General features: G+C 43.6%; 1 protein-coding gene across 2 annotated transcripts in view; it reads left to right on the top strand.

The window, feature by feature from the left end:
- Positions 1–15870, top strand: part of LOC134568110 (myosin light polypeptide 6-like) — a 56879-nt gene that overhangs the window by 1754 nt on the left and 39255 nt on the right. The window lies entirely within an intron of this gene.

Below are 15870 nucleotides of genomic sequence, written 5' to 3'. Positions count from 1 at the left end.
TATCAGTGTAGTCACTAGGCCCTGTTAACCATTTATTTACACTGAGGCTTTGAGAACAGATGTGTGAAACTATGAACATGTAATTTCTGCCTTACCAACATTTAAAGGTTCCCTGCTAAACCTCTAAGAATAGCTGTGCGAGATTTGTGTGTTTAATCTTTTTCGCTGCTCTTATTCTGATTGTTCCTCCATATTTGGTCAGAAACCCTCTAAGAATAGTTTTGCAGATAATCTTCCAGCTGCCTGCTGCTAATCCTGTGCTATGCCTGATTACTATGGATTGACATGGCCCTTAAGGCTTTGCTAGCTTGGAAAGAGTATTCAACTGGATCTATCTCCCACACACCATCCAGTGATCAAAGGTCCACTTCCTGACCAAAAATCCATATCCACATGCTCAACTAATCTACATATAAGATATAAGGATTGCTACTGAAAAGACATTGGGAGATTTAGTGGGAAAAGTCGCCATCTTGTTTCCAGCCATTGAAACGGTGCCAGTTGGTAATTTAAAGATGGCTGTCCCCTGAGTTGTTGTGCTTAGTGAACTTAACCTCGTGCACTCAACCACTGACCCAATGAGACATGATGCCCTGTACAACACCATAAACCTATAAAAGCATGTACTTGGGAAACAATAACCACTTTAAATATGTCTGACTCCACCTCCTGATGCTACTACTCATTGACAGCCAATATTTAGACCTGTCTTTTAGGCTGCCCAAGATTTGAGGGCCACAGGGAAAGCCAAAGGGTAACATAAGACATCTTATTAAAGTGGTTAACGCATGTCTAAGGGGTCTATACCCATAAAATGTCCCAAATGTTTGCTAAAAAATCATTACCCTCCTCTCTGATCATCAAAAAATCCGTGCAGTTTACCAATAGTATATACTGCCTTTTCGGAGAGTGGCCACTCCACCACTCCCCATTCATGAGAAAAGTCTACTTCTGCATCAGCACTATCGGTTCCACCTCTACTTGGAATGCATTCATTGTCTGAGTGTGTCATCTGATTCTTATAATGCTTCGAGTGTTACTTTAAATATACTGTGACTGCAAAAGCAATGTAATCCATCGATGCTAGCTCAAGGTTAACAACACACTAACATTCATCATCAGGAATTGTGTAAAAATACTGCACTTTTGCATTTTCTTCTTATTTGCTGATAAAATGTAAAAACAAAGTGAGAAAATGAATGGACCGAACGGAATTGCACATGTCTATTAAAGGAACAATATAACAAACCTGAGTTTCTAACACTATAGAGTACCTGTCCCTATCTAGAGTAGACCCCCCCCCCCCCCCCCCCCCACCAGTTTGCTACATTTACAACCAATGCTTTTCTATGAGCTGCTGCATCCCGTGACTGTGTTTTTTACTCAGTATGACAGGTTTTTAACCCTTCAAGGTTCTTTCTGGAAGGGTTAAATACACAGGACCACTGCAGTCAGACCACACTCAGACCACAGTGAGATTAATTGGTCTGGGTGACTTTCGTGGTCCTTTAACTGTGTAGTATTGGATAACTTTGGTATTCCAGATTGTGTATATTCTATTACAAATGAGGTATGGTATTCATGTGTCTCTTTATGTCACAATACCCTTTTCTTACTGCATTCAGCACTGGGGAATATGTTGGTTCTTCATCAATAACTAATAACCTGTAAAACTCATTATTACACCACACAATTGATTCTCACTGTAAAACATCAGTAGAACAGCCAGTATGTCCTCCCACACAGTATGTAACGTAGACAATGGATGGAACATGAGATGATAAAATGTCTTGTGACGCTTGAAAGATGCCCATCGTCCAGAATTAACTGGTACAAAGCCAAATTTCCTAGAATTGCAGTTCCACATCACATGTGTTAAGAAGAAGCTCAGATTTCAAGGATTTAGATTGTCTTCACTAGGAAGGAAGACAAAGTATACATGTGTTCTTTGCTGGGCAGGGTACTCTGCAAGGACACTGCATACCACAATGACATGTTGGCAAACTATAGAGGAAAACTTTTACTCAGTGTACCCATTGCCCTGCTTGTTTTAACCCTCTGATTCCATAGGGGGAATGACTAACCTCATAAATAGCACAAAAGTACAGTGTGCAAACTATTACCGTAACCTGTATTTTGTATATATTTTGGTCTTTACAGCATTACCACTACTAAGAAATGCATGATCTAGCTGTGCCCACACTCCTAAATCCCATCACCATTTTTAACAGGTCTATCACCAAACTTGTGGCATCCAAGGCTCGTCTTTCCTTAAGGAAACCCAGCTGATCATAGTGTATGAGATGGGGCTATACCAGAGATAGGTGGTTGGCTAAAAGTTCTTCCTACCTCTCCCAGCGCTCACTCAGTGTTTCTTTCTCTGGCTCTGCCTCTTCTCCCCAATCCCTCTCAGATGGTGTTCCCCAAGGGTCTGTCCATGGTCCCTTATTGTTCTCAATCTACACTGCCTCCCTTGGTAAACTCATCAGTTCCTTCAGCTTCCGGTATCATTACTATGAAGATGACATGTAAATTTATCTGTCCTCCCCTGATTTCTCACCACCCCTCTTGACTCGTGTCTCTGACTGCCTCTGCTATTTCCAACTGGATGGCTGCTTATTTTTTTAAACTGAACCTGTCCAAAACAGAACTTCTGCTCTTCTCTCCCTCAAGTGTTGCTACTTCCTTGTCTGTGTCCCTCCAAGTCAATGGTGCTACAATCCGCTCTACCTCTAAGGCTCCCTGCCTAGATGTTCTCTTTGACTCCCACCTCTCCTTCACCCCTCATGTCCAATCAAATGCCAAATTCTGCCGCTTCTATTTAAAAAAACATTGCGCGCATCCCACCCTATTTAATGCCTGATATGGCAACAATGCTTGTCTATGCTGCTGTCTCTCTCGCCTTGACTACTGTAATCCGCTTCTCAGTGGTCTTACGTGTTCCCAACTTTCCCCGTCACAGTCTATAGTGAATACGACGGCGAGGCTCATTTTCCTGTCCGCCTGCACCTCACACACCTCCCCCTTTGTCAGTCCCTCCATTGGCTTCCTGTAAGATATAGGGCCCAATTTAAGATCCTGACACTTGCTTATAAATCTCTACACAATTCTGCTTCCACATACTTATCCTCACCATGGGCGTAGGAACCGGGGGGGATGGGGGGGACGCATCCCCCCCAGCAAATCATGCGGGGGGGACAGGTAATGGGGAAATCCCCCCCAGCTCCGCCGGCCCCCCTTTTGCTGCAGCCGCCCGAGCGCTCTGCAGAGAGCCTCAGGCGGCTGCAGCTCTGCCCGGGCTGGTGCGTCCATGAGGGCGCACCGCCCGGGCGCAGCCAGAGGAGAGGGGCTGACAGGAGGGAAGCGCTCAGCGCTCCCTCCTGTCACTCCCTCAATGTAGCGTGGCCGAGCCCTGTATAGTCCGCCGGTACAGGGAGCATCTGTCTCCTGTACCCGGCCGGACTAACAGGAAGTGAACACTGAGTGTGCACTTCCTGTTAGTCCGCCGGATACAGGAAACAAAAGCTCCCTGTACCCGCGGACAGTACACAGCTCGGCCATGCTACAACACAGGTAGGGGAGGGGGGAAGAAAGAAACAAGGAGGGGGGGGGGAAAGAAACAAGGAGGGGGGATAAAGAAACAGGGAGGGAGGGGGGATAAAGAAACAGGGAGGGAGGGGGGGGAGAAAGAAACAGGGAGGGAGGGGGGAGCAAGAAACAGGGAGGGAGGGGGGAGAAAGAAACAGGGAGGGAGGGGGGAGAAAGAAACAGGGAGGGAGGGGGGGAGAAAGAAACAGGGAGGGGGGGAGAAAGAAACAGGGAGGGAGGGGGGAGAAAGAAACAGGGAGGGGGGGAGAAAGAAACAGGGAGGGAGGGGGGAGAAAGAAACAGGGAGGGAGGGGGGGAGAAAGAAACAGGGAGGGAGGGGGGGGGAGAAAGAAACAGGGAGGGAGGGGGGGGAGAAAGAAACAGGGAGGGAGGGGGGAGAAAGAAACAGGGAGGGAGGGGGGGAGAAAGAAACAGGGAGGGAGGGGGGGAGAAAGAAACAGGGAGGGAGGGGGAGAGAAAGAAACAGGGAGGGAGGGGGAGAGAAAGAAACAGGGAGGGAGGGGGAGAGAAAGAAACAGGGAGGGAGTAGGGGGAGAAAGAAACAGGGAGGGAGGGCGGGAGAAAGAAACAGGGAGGGAGGGGGGGAGAAAGAAACAGGGAGGGAGGGGGGAGAAAGAAACAGGGAGGGAGGGGGGAGAAAGAAACAGGGAGGGAGGGGGGAGAAAGAAACAGGGAGGGAGGGGGGAAAAAGAAACAGGGAGGGAGGGGGGGAAACAGGGAGGGAGGGGGGGAAACAGGGAGGGAGGGGGGGAGAAAGTGAGTGACAAGGGGGGGACGGAGGGAGAGAGGGGGAGAGAGAGTGACAAGGGAGGGGGAGAGAGAGAGAGTGACAAGGGAGGGGGAGAGAGAGAGAGTGACAAGGGAGGGGGAGAGAGAGTGACAAGGGAGGGAGGGAGGGGGAGAGAGAGTGACAAGGGAGGGAGGGAGGGGGAGAGAGAGAGTGACGAGGGAGAGAGATTGACATCCATCACACACACACACAATCACACAATCATGCCACCCTTACACACACAGAAACACACAATTCATCCTTACACACACTCAATGCACCCCGTGCACACACACACAATCACACAATCACACAATCATGCAATCCTTACACACACACAATCACACAATCATGCAATCCTTACACACACAGAAACACACAATGCATTCCTTACACACACTCAATGCACCCCTTACAGACGCACACACTGCATCCCGTACATACACAGAATCACACCTTGCAGCCCTTACACATACAAACACAGATTCACACAATGCATTCCTTACACACATATCAGGACATCCCCCTACACACTCCACCCCCTGTGAACAAACTCATTGGTGGAACGTGAAGGTGGACCCTGGGACCCAGACCTTGAGCTGTGTAAAGGGCCCCCAAAAAATGGAGCTGATTCCCGTTCTCACAGAACATTGATTTTTGGGACCACAGTTACAAACAGCCTCCAGAGAGCCTGTTCTACACCAGACCAGTGGAGCCAGACTGCAGCTAGAGCCCATCATCATCCTCATCTGGTTGTAAGTAGGCAATCTAGCATATTATTCGTGGCACTAATCTCTAATTTACCTCACATTAAAGAAACACTATAGTCCCCAGAAGCACTGCAGCTTAATGTAGTGGTTCTGGTGTCTATAGCCTGTCCCTGCAGGCCTTTTAATGTAGGCACTCCAGCACTGGCGTTAGTTAACATGGCAGAAAAATAATTGGAAAGGGTTAGGGGGGCTACTAATAAGGATAGGGGGAGAGGGGTAGGTAGAAAAATAATTGGAAGGGTTTAGGGGGGACTACTAATATGGATGGGAGGAGGGGGGAGGTAGAAAAATTATTGGAAGGGGCTAGGGGAGTACTAATATGAATGGAAGAGGTAGGGTGGGTTATAATATGCATGGAAGGGGTTAGGGGGTACTTATATGCATGGAAGTGGTTAGGGGGGTACTAATATGCATGGAAGGGGTAGGGGGTTAAAATGCGTGGAAGGGGTAGGTGGGGTTCTTTTGTGCATGGAAGGGGTATGGGTGGTTCTAATATTCATGGGAAGGGTAGGGGTGGTTCTAATCAGGAGGATCCCGGCGCTGTATACGGGTAAGTAAAACCCCTTCCTTGTAGTGACCCTTTAATGTTATTATTTAATCATTTATATAGCGACTGCAAATTCCGTAGCGCTGTACAATGGGATAAACAACTCCTAGTTTACGGAATAAGAATATACCCGGCGAGTAAAAATGCTATCCCCCCCAGATTTTTTGGGGTTCCTACGCCCATGATCCTCACTAATACACAAATATGTCCCATCCAGACCCCTACGCTCTGCCGGAGTCCTACGTCTAACCTCTGTTTGTACCACTACCTCTGATGCTCACCTTCTCTAAGGCTGCACCGTTCCTATGGAACGCCCTTCCCGTCTCTGTTAGACTCTCACCCAATCTCCACTCCTTCAAAAAAATCTTTGAAAACTTACTTCTTTAGGAAAGTATATCAATTAAACTGTGAACAGCCGTCTCTGCCGCACCCTGATTCCTCTCCTGAAACTGTCATCAAAACACTAAGCCCTCAATGAACACTATACTAGCAACCTACCTTTCTACCCTACCCTTACCTTTTGTGTCACTATACCCCACTCCCTCTAGCATGTAAGCTCATTGAGCAGGGCCCTCAATTCCTCTGTTCCTGTGTGTCCCAACTCGTCTGCTTACAAATACGTGTCTGTTAGTCCACCCATTGTACAGCTCTGCGGAACTTGTTGGCACTTTATAAATAATAATAATAATAATAATAATAATATGAGGAATAAGGATATTCACAATTTTTTACAATACAATACTGTGTACCCATTTGATCTGGGCAATTTACCCATGGAAATGGAATTTGTAGTTCTATTGAGTTAATCAAATGTGATGGGTCTTGCTTGATCCTTCTCCTGCTTCTTTGTTATTGTAGGTAGGAAGACTCTCCCCAAATATGGATGTATTTCCCCTACAGAGTGTTGGAGCATCTGCGGACAGGTTTTTTAGCTTGTAGAATGCACTATAGAAGCAAGCAAAAAGATTTGCTATGGACTGAGGGTTTGAAATTTAATGTCCAGAGTCATCCAGCAGGAATGGAATAGAAGAGTTTGCGGACTGCTTAATAAGTTTAGTTGCAAACATTCGCCCTGTTGTGCCTTCTATGTAGAATCTAGCTTTCAATTTCCTTATCATTAACTTGGTTTGTGATAGTTGTATATTGAGTTCCTCTCTAACCTGTTTTATGGATGTAAATGTAGCAATTTTCTTTTTCTCTGTTTGTGTACGTGTGTAGCATAGGAGATGAATTGGCCTCTAAACACTTCTTTGTGCACCTGCCATAGTAGATCTGGGGATGATTCAACTGTGTCGCTCTCTGAGAAGCACTCTCTAAGAGTTTTTTTTTTTTTTAATAAAACAACATGCTTGGTGAGAGTGCAGTGGGAAATTGTCTTTTCTCTATCTCGCAAAGCTGTGGACTGGTGGGCCTAATTGGAGTTTCTGCAGTAATAGACCGTGGTCTGACCACGTATTTGGTCCATAGGTCATACACTGAACCAATGAGAGTGTTGCTTAGTTTACTAAAAAAAATGGCCTATTCTGCTATATTTTTGTGCACATTACAGTAAAAGGAGTATTTCAAGCTGTTGGATCCAAAGTGCACACACATCATAAAGTCAGAATTCATGTAATAGTCTACGGAATGATTACTTTGCATTCTCCAGACTCTGTCTGAGTTTACTGAATTGCAAGAACCTATGTCGGGATCATGCACAATGCCCACAGTAAATGCTATTCTTGGATTGGAAAGTTAATGCATTTTGCAGGATAGTAATGCCTTGTACACACAAAAATCTTAGATCAGGAAAAAGTTTGCACAAGACAAAATTTATGTGCACACCAACTAAGAAAATTAGAGGGAAATTATCTCTTGTGCAAAATAGTTTCTTGATCTAAAATCTTATGCACACTGAATATTTGTGTGCATGTAAACCTGAAATAGTTTGTCAATCATTTTGGTACAGCGCAGCCTGTCTCTCACGGTTAATAACACTACATTATAGTGTTACTACATGATAATGTAGTGTTAGAAGTTACTCAACAGTATTACCATAATGTCAGACATTTAGACAGGCAGAAACAAAGTACAGCTTGTTGCATTTATACTTTGTTACAAAGCTTCAACCCCACCTTTACCAAAGTTAATAGCAACTTAATCCATAAAAATATTGACCTTTTATTCAGCCTAAAGATAATATTGTTAGCTTGTTGACTGTATTTGGGCAAGCATGTTAATTCCTCAACTTGGGCAGAAACAGTGAACACAGCCCAATAAATGGTAATATATACACAATAAAAGCTTCTTACATATAAATCAAATTCATCTGACACAATTGTAGCAAACATTGTATGGAGAGGAGAGATCATATCACCATTTGCAAAAGGAGCTATTTTACCAATAAATGGTGAGGTATACATTAATGCTTCTTAAAAACTAAAAAAGGAATCTTGATATGATGTGATATGTCCAACGTACAATATCACATCATATCCAACAAACAATCCAATTCAGCAGACACCAATTCAAAACATTCTATGGAGAAAGGTCACCCATACATTTTTCAAAAGGCGCTCTAATAAATGGTGGCATATACTTAAACATACAGAAGCGCACTCTCAATAACAGACACACAATCTCACTAATTTGAAACACTCATACTAACAGACACTGACAGAGACTCTCAATGACAAGCACACAATTTCACTTATTTGAAACACACACACTGACAGACACACACTGAAGACACACTCGCTGATAGAAACACTCACTGACAAACACATTGACACACACTCTCAATGACAGACACACAATCTCACTGATTTGAAACACTCACTGGCAGATGCACACACAGACACACTCATTGACAGTCATGCACACATCGACATACACTTTTACACATTCTTGCACACACACTCACAAATTAATTTAATTTCTTATTTAATTTTTTTAGGCCCATGCATGCATCCTCCCTACCTTTAGAAGAGCTGGTGTGTGTCCTCTTCCTGCGGAGTTTCTCCCTGGGGTCCAGTGGGGAATTGGTTTTCTTCCTGAGGTGCAGTGGAGAATGAATTTTTAATTTCCTCTTTGCTCCCTCTTGCACCCTCTGTAGTAATGCAGGGGCCAGAATGACATCATATTCCGGTTCCTGGAATCACTACAAGAGGTTTGCGAGAGAGGAAATGGAAACATGTCAACCTCCCTGTCCGCCCATGCCACCTGCCTCCTCCCCTTGGCCTGGTGTATAACGACAGAGTTGGCACCTGCCATGTGGGGTAAGCAGGTGCCGACTCTGCCTTGCTGAATGAGTGTCTGCTTCGGGGGTGCCCTAAGGTGGCCACTTTCGGGTACCCTAGTGACATCATTGGCCTGTTCTTCGTGTTGCCAACCACCTTCTAGCAAGCGCCGGGAGGAGCTGTGCACAAAAGACCTTGTGCGCTCCCTCGAAAATGGTTGTGCACGTGCACAAGCACACACCTTAGAGCAAACAGTGTTTGTAAGATTTAAAACTGTAATATTTGTGTGTGCGCTGTACCTTAATCAGTACTTTGCATATATTTTAGTCTTTATAGCAGCACCAATAATAACAAATGCATGTTCTGCATTTGTTATTTTCTGTGTAGCATGCAATGATAGACAAACACAGCACATTGATATGAAATGCAATTATAGACACATCATCAACATGTATATACATACACAATTTAACACACATCCTTAAAATGCATATAGTAAGACAGACAAACACCTTTTTGCAGGTGGAACTACCCCTGTTTCTAGCAGCGTTATTCATGTCATACTGTTACAAGTTACACTCCTAGAAACAGTCTAATTTCATAAATGAAAGTTACATTGAAGGAATTTGTTTCTAAGGATACTTGTTGGGAAATGGAATGTAGTTGAAGTACTTTCACCTTTACCCTCTATTCCAGTACTTGCAAAACTCTACAATCCAATAGTTGCTATGTTTAGTGTGCCTAAAAATGAAATCTGGGAAAATGTAAAATTGTGCAAAGAGATAAAAATGCTTAAATGTCACCCTTCACCTCCCGCAATTCATTTCCCATGCCCTCCGTATCAGAAGAGAATTTGCTCTTTAAAGTTTTAATGGAATCCTCAGGCTCCCCATACACAGTCACAAGTTATAACAGTTTACCCAGATCTTCAGAATAATGCATTTATAAAGTGACACCATTTTATAATTTGTAGCAAGTTTTATACTTTAAAAACATGATGATATAAGATCCATGTGAACAGAAGCAGCAGTGTTCACTAAACGGGGAAGTCTCCAGGGATACTTAAAGGAGCACTATAGCGTCAGGAACACAAACATGTATTGCTGACCCTATAGGGTTAAAACCACCATCTAGCCACCCTGTCCTCCTCATGCCTCCCTAAAATAGTAAAATCTTACTAGTATTCAAGCCTGAAGCTGTAACTCTGCATGCTGTTTGCCTCAGAAAAACAAGCTGTCTGCTGACATCATCAGAAGTCGTGCCCTGATCCAATCACAGTGCTTCCCCATAGGATTGGCTAAGACTGACAAAGAGGCAGATCAGGGGCAGAGCCAGAATAATTCAAACACAGCCCTGGCCAATCAGCATCTCCTCATAGAGATGAATTGAATCAATGAATCTCTATGAGGAAAGTTCAGTTTTTGCATGCAGAGGGAGGAGACACTGAATGTTTGGATGCATTTTAGGCAGCCATGACCCAGGAAGGACCTCTAACAGCCATCTAAGGAGTGGCCAGTGAAGTTATCACTAGGCTGCGATGTAAACACTGCATTTTCTCTGAAAAGACAGTGTCTACAGCAAAAAGCCTGAAGGTAATGATTCTACTCACCAGAACAAATTCAATAAGTTGTAGTTGTTCTGGTGACTATAGTGTCCCTTTAAAGATTCGGCTAAAATAGACAAAATTTCACCAGTGTAGTTAGTCTTGGCCTAAAATATTAATTTCACTGGCAAATTCCCAACAATTCCTGCTATAGTGAATCATAAATGTCAGTAAGAGTCTTTGTATGAGTGTCAGTGAGTGTCCCTGTATGATAACATATCACAGCATGTTAGTTTGTGTATTGGTGTATATGCTAATGTGTGATTTTGATTGTTAGTGTATGTCTATGTGTGCATGTTAATGTCGGAGGTGTGTGGGGGGTCTGCACATGAAGATAGTTAATCCCAAACTATCTTGAATATATAATAAAAAATAAAAGGTGCGTTATACGTATAATTTTTTGGGCTATCTCAATTTTAAAGGTGCAGCTTCCCTTTAAAATATTTAAATTATTGTCACACATTTTTTTTACCACTGTAATTGTTTATTCACGTATTTAACGGTGCCTTTTTTACTTGATTTTTGTATTCTCCACAAAAAATACACCGAACTCCTAATTTTAGTAAATTAAATCTAAATTGCAAAATTTAGGCAAAAATATCCAAATATCCAAATAGCTGAGCTGGACAATTTCTCACAATCGGCAAATCCTACATTTTTTTTTTTAATTCTTTATTTTTGTTGTGCATGTTATAACAAAAGAGCTTGCACAGCCACGACAGCATGGGCAAGTACAATAATGACAGTAGAGAAAGACATCATCATGGCATATGTAAAACAGCACAAATTTTTTAGTTAATGAGATCTACATGTTAACAGTTTATGCTCTCGTTTAGTTTAAGTGAGTTAGTAAGTTACACATGTCTGGGAAGAGTTTTCAGAGGAGTGACAAAGAAGGAAACAGTTTAAGCAAAGAGGCAGACGGTGGATCTAGCACCTTTTTTAGGTAAGGTTATACATAGTATTGATTAAAATCGCTTAGGTATATTCAATACATGACATGGCATAGAAAGTACATTGTACATTTTTGAACTGAACTAGTTGTAGGTACGATCTGTGTGTAGCAGAATCAACATAGGTTTCAGGTTATACGTTTTTTGTACCCTTATGCTAAGTCTAAATATTATATCATGCTCGCTGCTTTGGATGGGTGACTGTGCCCTAGGGTTTGTTAGTGTAGCTTATTTTAATGCCTCGTGTTGTGTGTAACGTGTTATCGTTAGGCGGCTTGCCTGGCCAAACACAGTCTGAATCAGTGCAAAGGCTAGGAATGTTATGCATAGGGTTATGTCCATGGGTACAAACTCATTGTATGTGTTCACCAGGGTCGTTTTTGCCAGCCAAATCCTACATTTTTACACTAAAGTTCAGAGTGTAGTTCAATAGCCCTGCAAGTATGTGTGACACGTGGCTCGGCCTCCTGTTTAGTGTGTTTAAAATACAGGAGAATACAATATACGAAAGATCAACAGGACTGTTTCCACCCATGGATTTAAATAATAGCACAGATTGTGCTGAGTTGCTGGAAAGCCGGAGTGAGAGCAGGGAAAGAAAGGTGATTTGGCTGTGTTCCTGTGACAGCTGCAACCAGAGAGAGGATTAACACCTTCTCTTAAAATAAGATTTATTAGAGTGTTGGGTCATTGTCCCTTTCTCTCAGGATTCTGTGGCGATCACATTGCAGGAGATTAATCAGTTGGCTGCCCTTGCTTACAAGCATCCTGCAAGAACTAAGGGTACTTAGTGACATAAAATAATTTCTAAGATTATTCATAAGCTTCTGACCAAACAACATCTGACATAGACCAATTTTCTGGCTTGCACTTGTTTTTATATGTATATGTGTGTGCAGAGGCGTAACTAGAAACCACTGGCCCCTTTGCGAAAATTGCCCTGCGGCCCCCCATACATCTACCGTCCACCCCATACGATCCTGCTGCCCCACACGTCCCCGCCCTCCCTACACATGCAGACAAACAGATACACATGCAGACACATACATACAGACACACAAACACATACACACAGAGACCCATACAGACATACATACACACACACAGACATGTAGAGACATACACACACAGACAGACACACACGTGCACTCATATACACACACTCAGACATATACACACGTACACTCACAGATACATACACACACAGACACACTCTAAGACACACACTCATGGACACACACACACACATACCCTCACACAGTCAGACACACACACATTCAGACACACACACATTCAGATACACACACTTACACACACACACTCACAGACACACACTCACAGACACACGCATACACTTACAGACACACACATACACTTTAATATTAAATGTCCACCCAGCCTCCCTACCTGGAGAGCTGGCGTGGCTCTGTCCCTGGGGTCCAGTGGGGCTTCAGTGCGGCGGGTGGCAGAGTTCCTGTCAGACGCGGCGAGGGAGCTGTTTTCACTTACTCACATCTAAGCTCCTACCTTTCACATTTCAACGATCCTCTAGTTAATTACACGAATCCCTTATCCAAAAAGGGGCACTTTTGGCACATTGTAGCCATTATTGTGAACTCCGTTTGATACTTTTGTTACACTGCACTTATACCTTACGATCTTGCCAGTTAATTTATCCAGGGCAATAGCATCGCGTGCATTGTACCATCCTTGGGGTGGGGACTTATTTACCAAATTTCAGTGTGGTTCTTGCCCTTTGTCTATTTACGTTTTGTTTACTGTCTTCCCGTTTGTACCTACTTTTCACGTAGTTTGTCTAGTTGCAGCCACCGTGTCTGCCCCAGGTATCCATTATTGGGACAGTAGTGACTAGCAACTTTGTCAGTTATTGTGTGTGTTTTTAGCCTTACCGAATAAAATAACATACTTTTCATTTACTTATTTATTTATTTATTTATTTTCTTACACATTATTTAGGGACAGCCTCCTTTCTCTCCTTTTGCACTAGTCAAACAGTGTATCATTATTATATTTGGTTTCAACATTAATTTGTTAACACTCACTGTTACTTTCTTGCTATATGACTTAGCTCGTGATTATATATAGTTTATTTTATATCGAATGATACATTTTATTTAATATTAACTCTTGCTACTCTCTTATTAAAGGGACACTATAGTCACCAGAACAACTACAGATTAATGTAGTTGTTATGGTGAGTATAATAGCTCCCTTCAGGCATTTTCATGTAAACACTGCCTTTTCAGAGAAAAGGCAGTGTTTACATTGCCCCTAGGGACACCTCCAAGGGGCCACTCCTCAGATGGCCACTGGAGGGGCTTCCTTGCTCAGGGCTGCACAGTAAGCAGCTCTGCCGTTCAGCATCCCCACGCTCTGCATGGAGACGCTGAATTTTTGATTCAATGCATCTCTATGAGGAGGTGCTGATTTGCCAAAACGGTATTTGACCCCGCCCCTTGCCAATTTTAGCCAATCCAATGCTTTTCCCAATGGGAAAGCATTTGATTGGATAAAAATCAGCAATTTTGATAATGTCACCAAGGGGGCGGGCCAGTGCCGGCAGACCCGTGCAACGCTGGAAATAAGGTAAGTTTATCATTTTAAAGGGGTAAGGGGGAGAGGGGGGGGGGGGGACAAGCCACCTAAATGGTGGGTTTAGCACTTTAGGGTCAGGAATACATGATTGTGTTCCTGACCCTATAGTGTTCCTTTAAGAGACTCACTTATTGGTAGATTTATTTTTTTCTGTTTTCTTATTTCACATTTATATATATATATATATATATATATATATATATATATATATATATATATATATATATATATATACACACTGCTCAATACAATAAAGGGAACACAAATATAACACATCCTAGATCTGAATGAATTAAATATTCTTCTGAGATACTTTGTTCTTTACATAGTTGAATGTGCTGACAACAAAATCACAGAAAAATAAAAAAATGGAAATCAAATCTGAGGGATCTCCTCCCAGACCTGGACTTAAGCATCTGCCAACTCCTGGACAGTCTGTGGTGCAACGTGACATTGGTGGATGGAGCGAGACATGATGTCCCAGATGTGCTCAATTGGATTCAGGTCTGGGGAACGGGCTGGCCAGTCCATAGCATCAATGCCTTCGTCTTGCAGGAACTGCTGACACGCCAACCACATGAGGTCTAGCATTGTCTTGCATTAGGAGGAACCCAGGGCCAACCACACCAGCATATGGTCTCACAAGGGGTCTGAGGATCTCATCTCGGTACCTAATGGCAGTCAGGCTACCTCTGGCGAGCAAATGGAGGGCTGTGCGGCCCCCCCAAAGAAATGCCACCCCACACCATTACTGACCCACTGCCAAACCAGTCATGCTGGAAGATGTTGCAGGCAGCAGAACGTTCTCCACGGCATCTCCAGTCTCTGTCACGTCTGTCACATGTGCTCAGTGTGAACCTGCTTTCATGTGTGAAGAGCACAGGGCGCCAGTGGCAAATTTGCCAAACTTGGTGTTCTCTGGCAAATGCCAAACGTCCTGCACGGTGTTGGGCTGTAAGCACAATCCCCACCCGTGGACGTCGGGCCCTCTTACTACCCTCATAGAGTCTGTTTCTGACCGTTTGAGCAGACACATGCACATTTGTGGCCTGCTGCAGGTCATTTTGCAGGGCTCTGGCAATGCTCCTCCTGTTCCTCCTTGCACAAAGGCGGAGGTAGCGGTCCTGCTGCTGGGTTGTTGCCCTCCTACGGCCTCCTCCACGTCTCCTGATGTACTGGCCTGTCTCCTGGTAGCGCCTCCATGCTCTGGACACTACGCTGACAGACACAGCACACCTTCTTGCCACAGCTCGCATTGATGTGCCATCCTGGATGAGCTGCACTACCTGAACCTCTTGTGTGGGTTGTAGACTTCGTCTCATGCTACCACTAGAGTGAAAGCACCGCCAGCATTCACAAGTGACCAAAACATCAGCCAGGAAGCATAGGAACTGAGAAGTGGTCTGTGGTCACCACCTGCAGTACCACTCCTTTATTGGGGGTGTCTTGCTAATTGCCTATAATTTCCGCCTGTTGTCTATCCCATTTGCACAACAGCATGTGAAATTGATTGTCACTCAGTGTTGCTTCCTAAGTGGACAGTTTGATTTTACAGAAGTGTGATTGACTTGGAGTTACATTGTGTTGTTTAAGTGTTCCCTTTATTTTTTTGAGCAGTGTATATATGTTTTATGACTTCTGGTTAAGGGATAGGGTGATTTTAACGTTACAGGAATTGGTGGGAATTTCACTCCCAGACAGTAATTGCTATTCATAGTTAAAATCACACTGATTACCGAGCCCCTCTCTTTTACCATTTCAGTTTTCGGGGAGGGACTGAATACA

Source organism: Pelobates fuscus, chromosome 1 (genome assembly GCF_036172605.1).
Source record: "Pelobates fuscus isolate aPelFus1 chromosome 1, aPelFus1.pri, whole genome shotgun sequence".
Classification (NCBI taxonomy): Eukaryota; Metazoa; Chordata; class Amphibia; order Anura; family Pelobatidae; genus Pelobates; species Pelobates fuscus.
The sequence above is the reverse complement of the archived record's forward strand: the minus strand, read 5'-3'. Positions and strand labels throughout refer to the sequence as shown.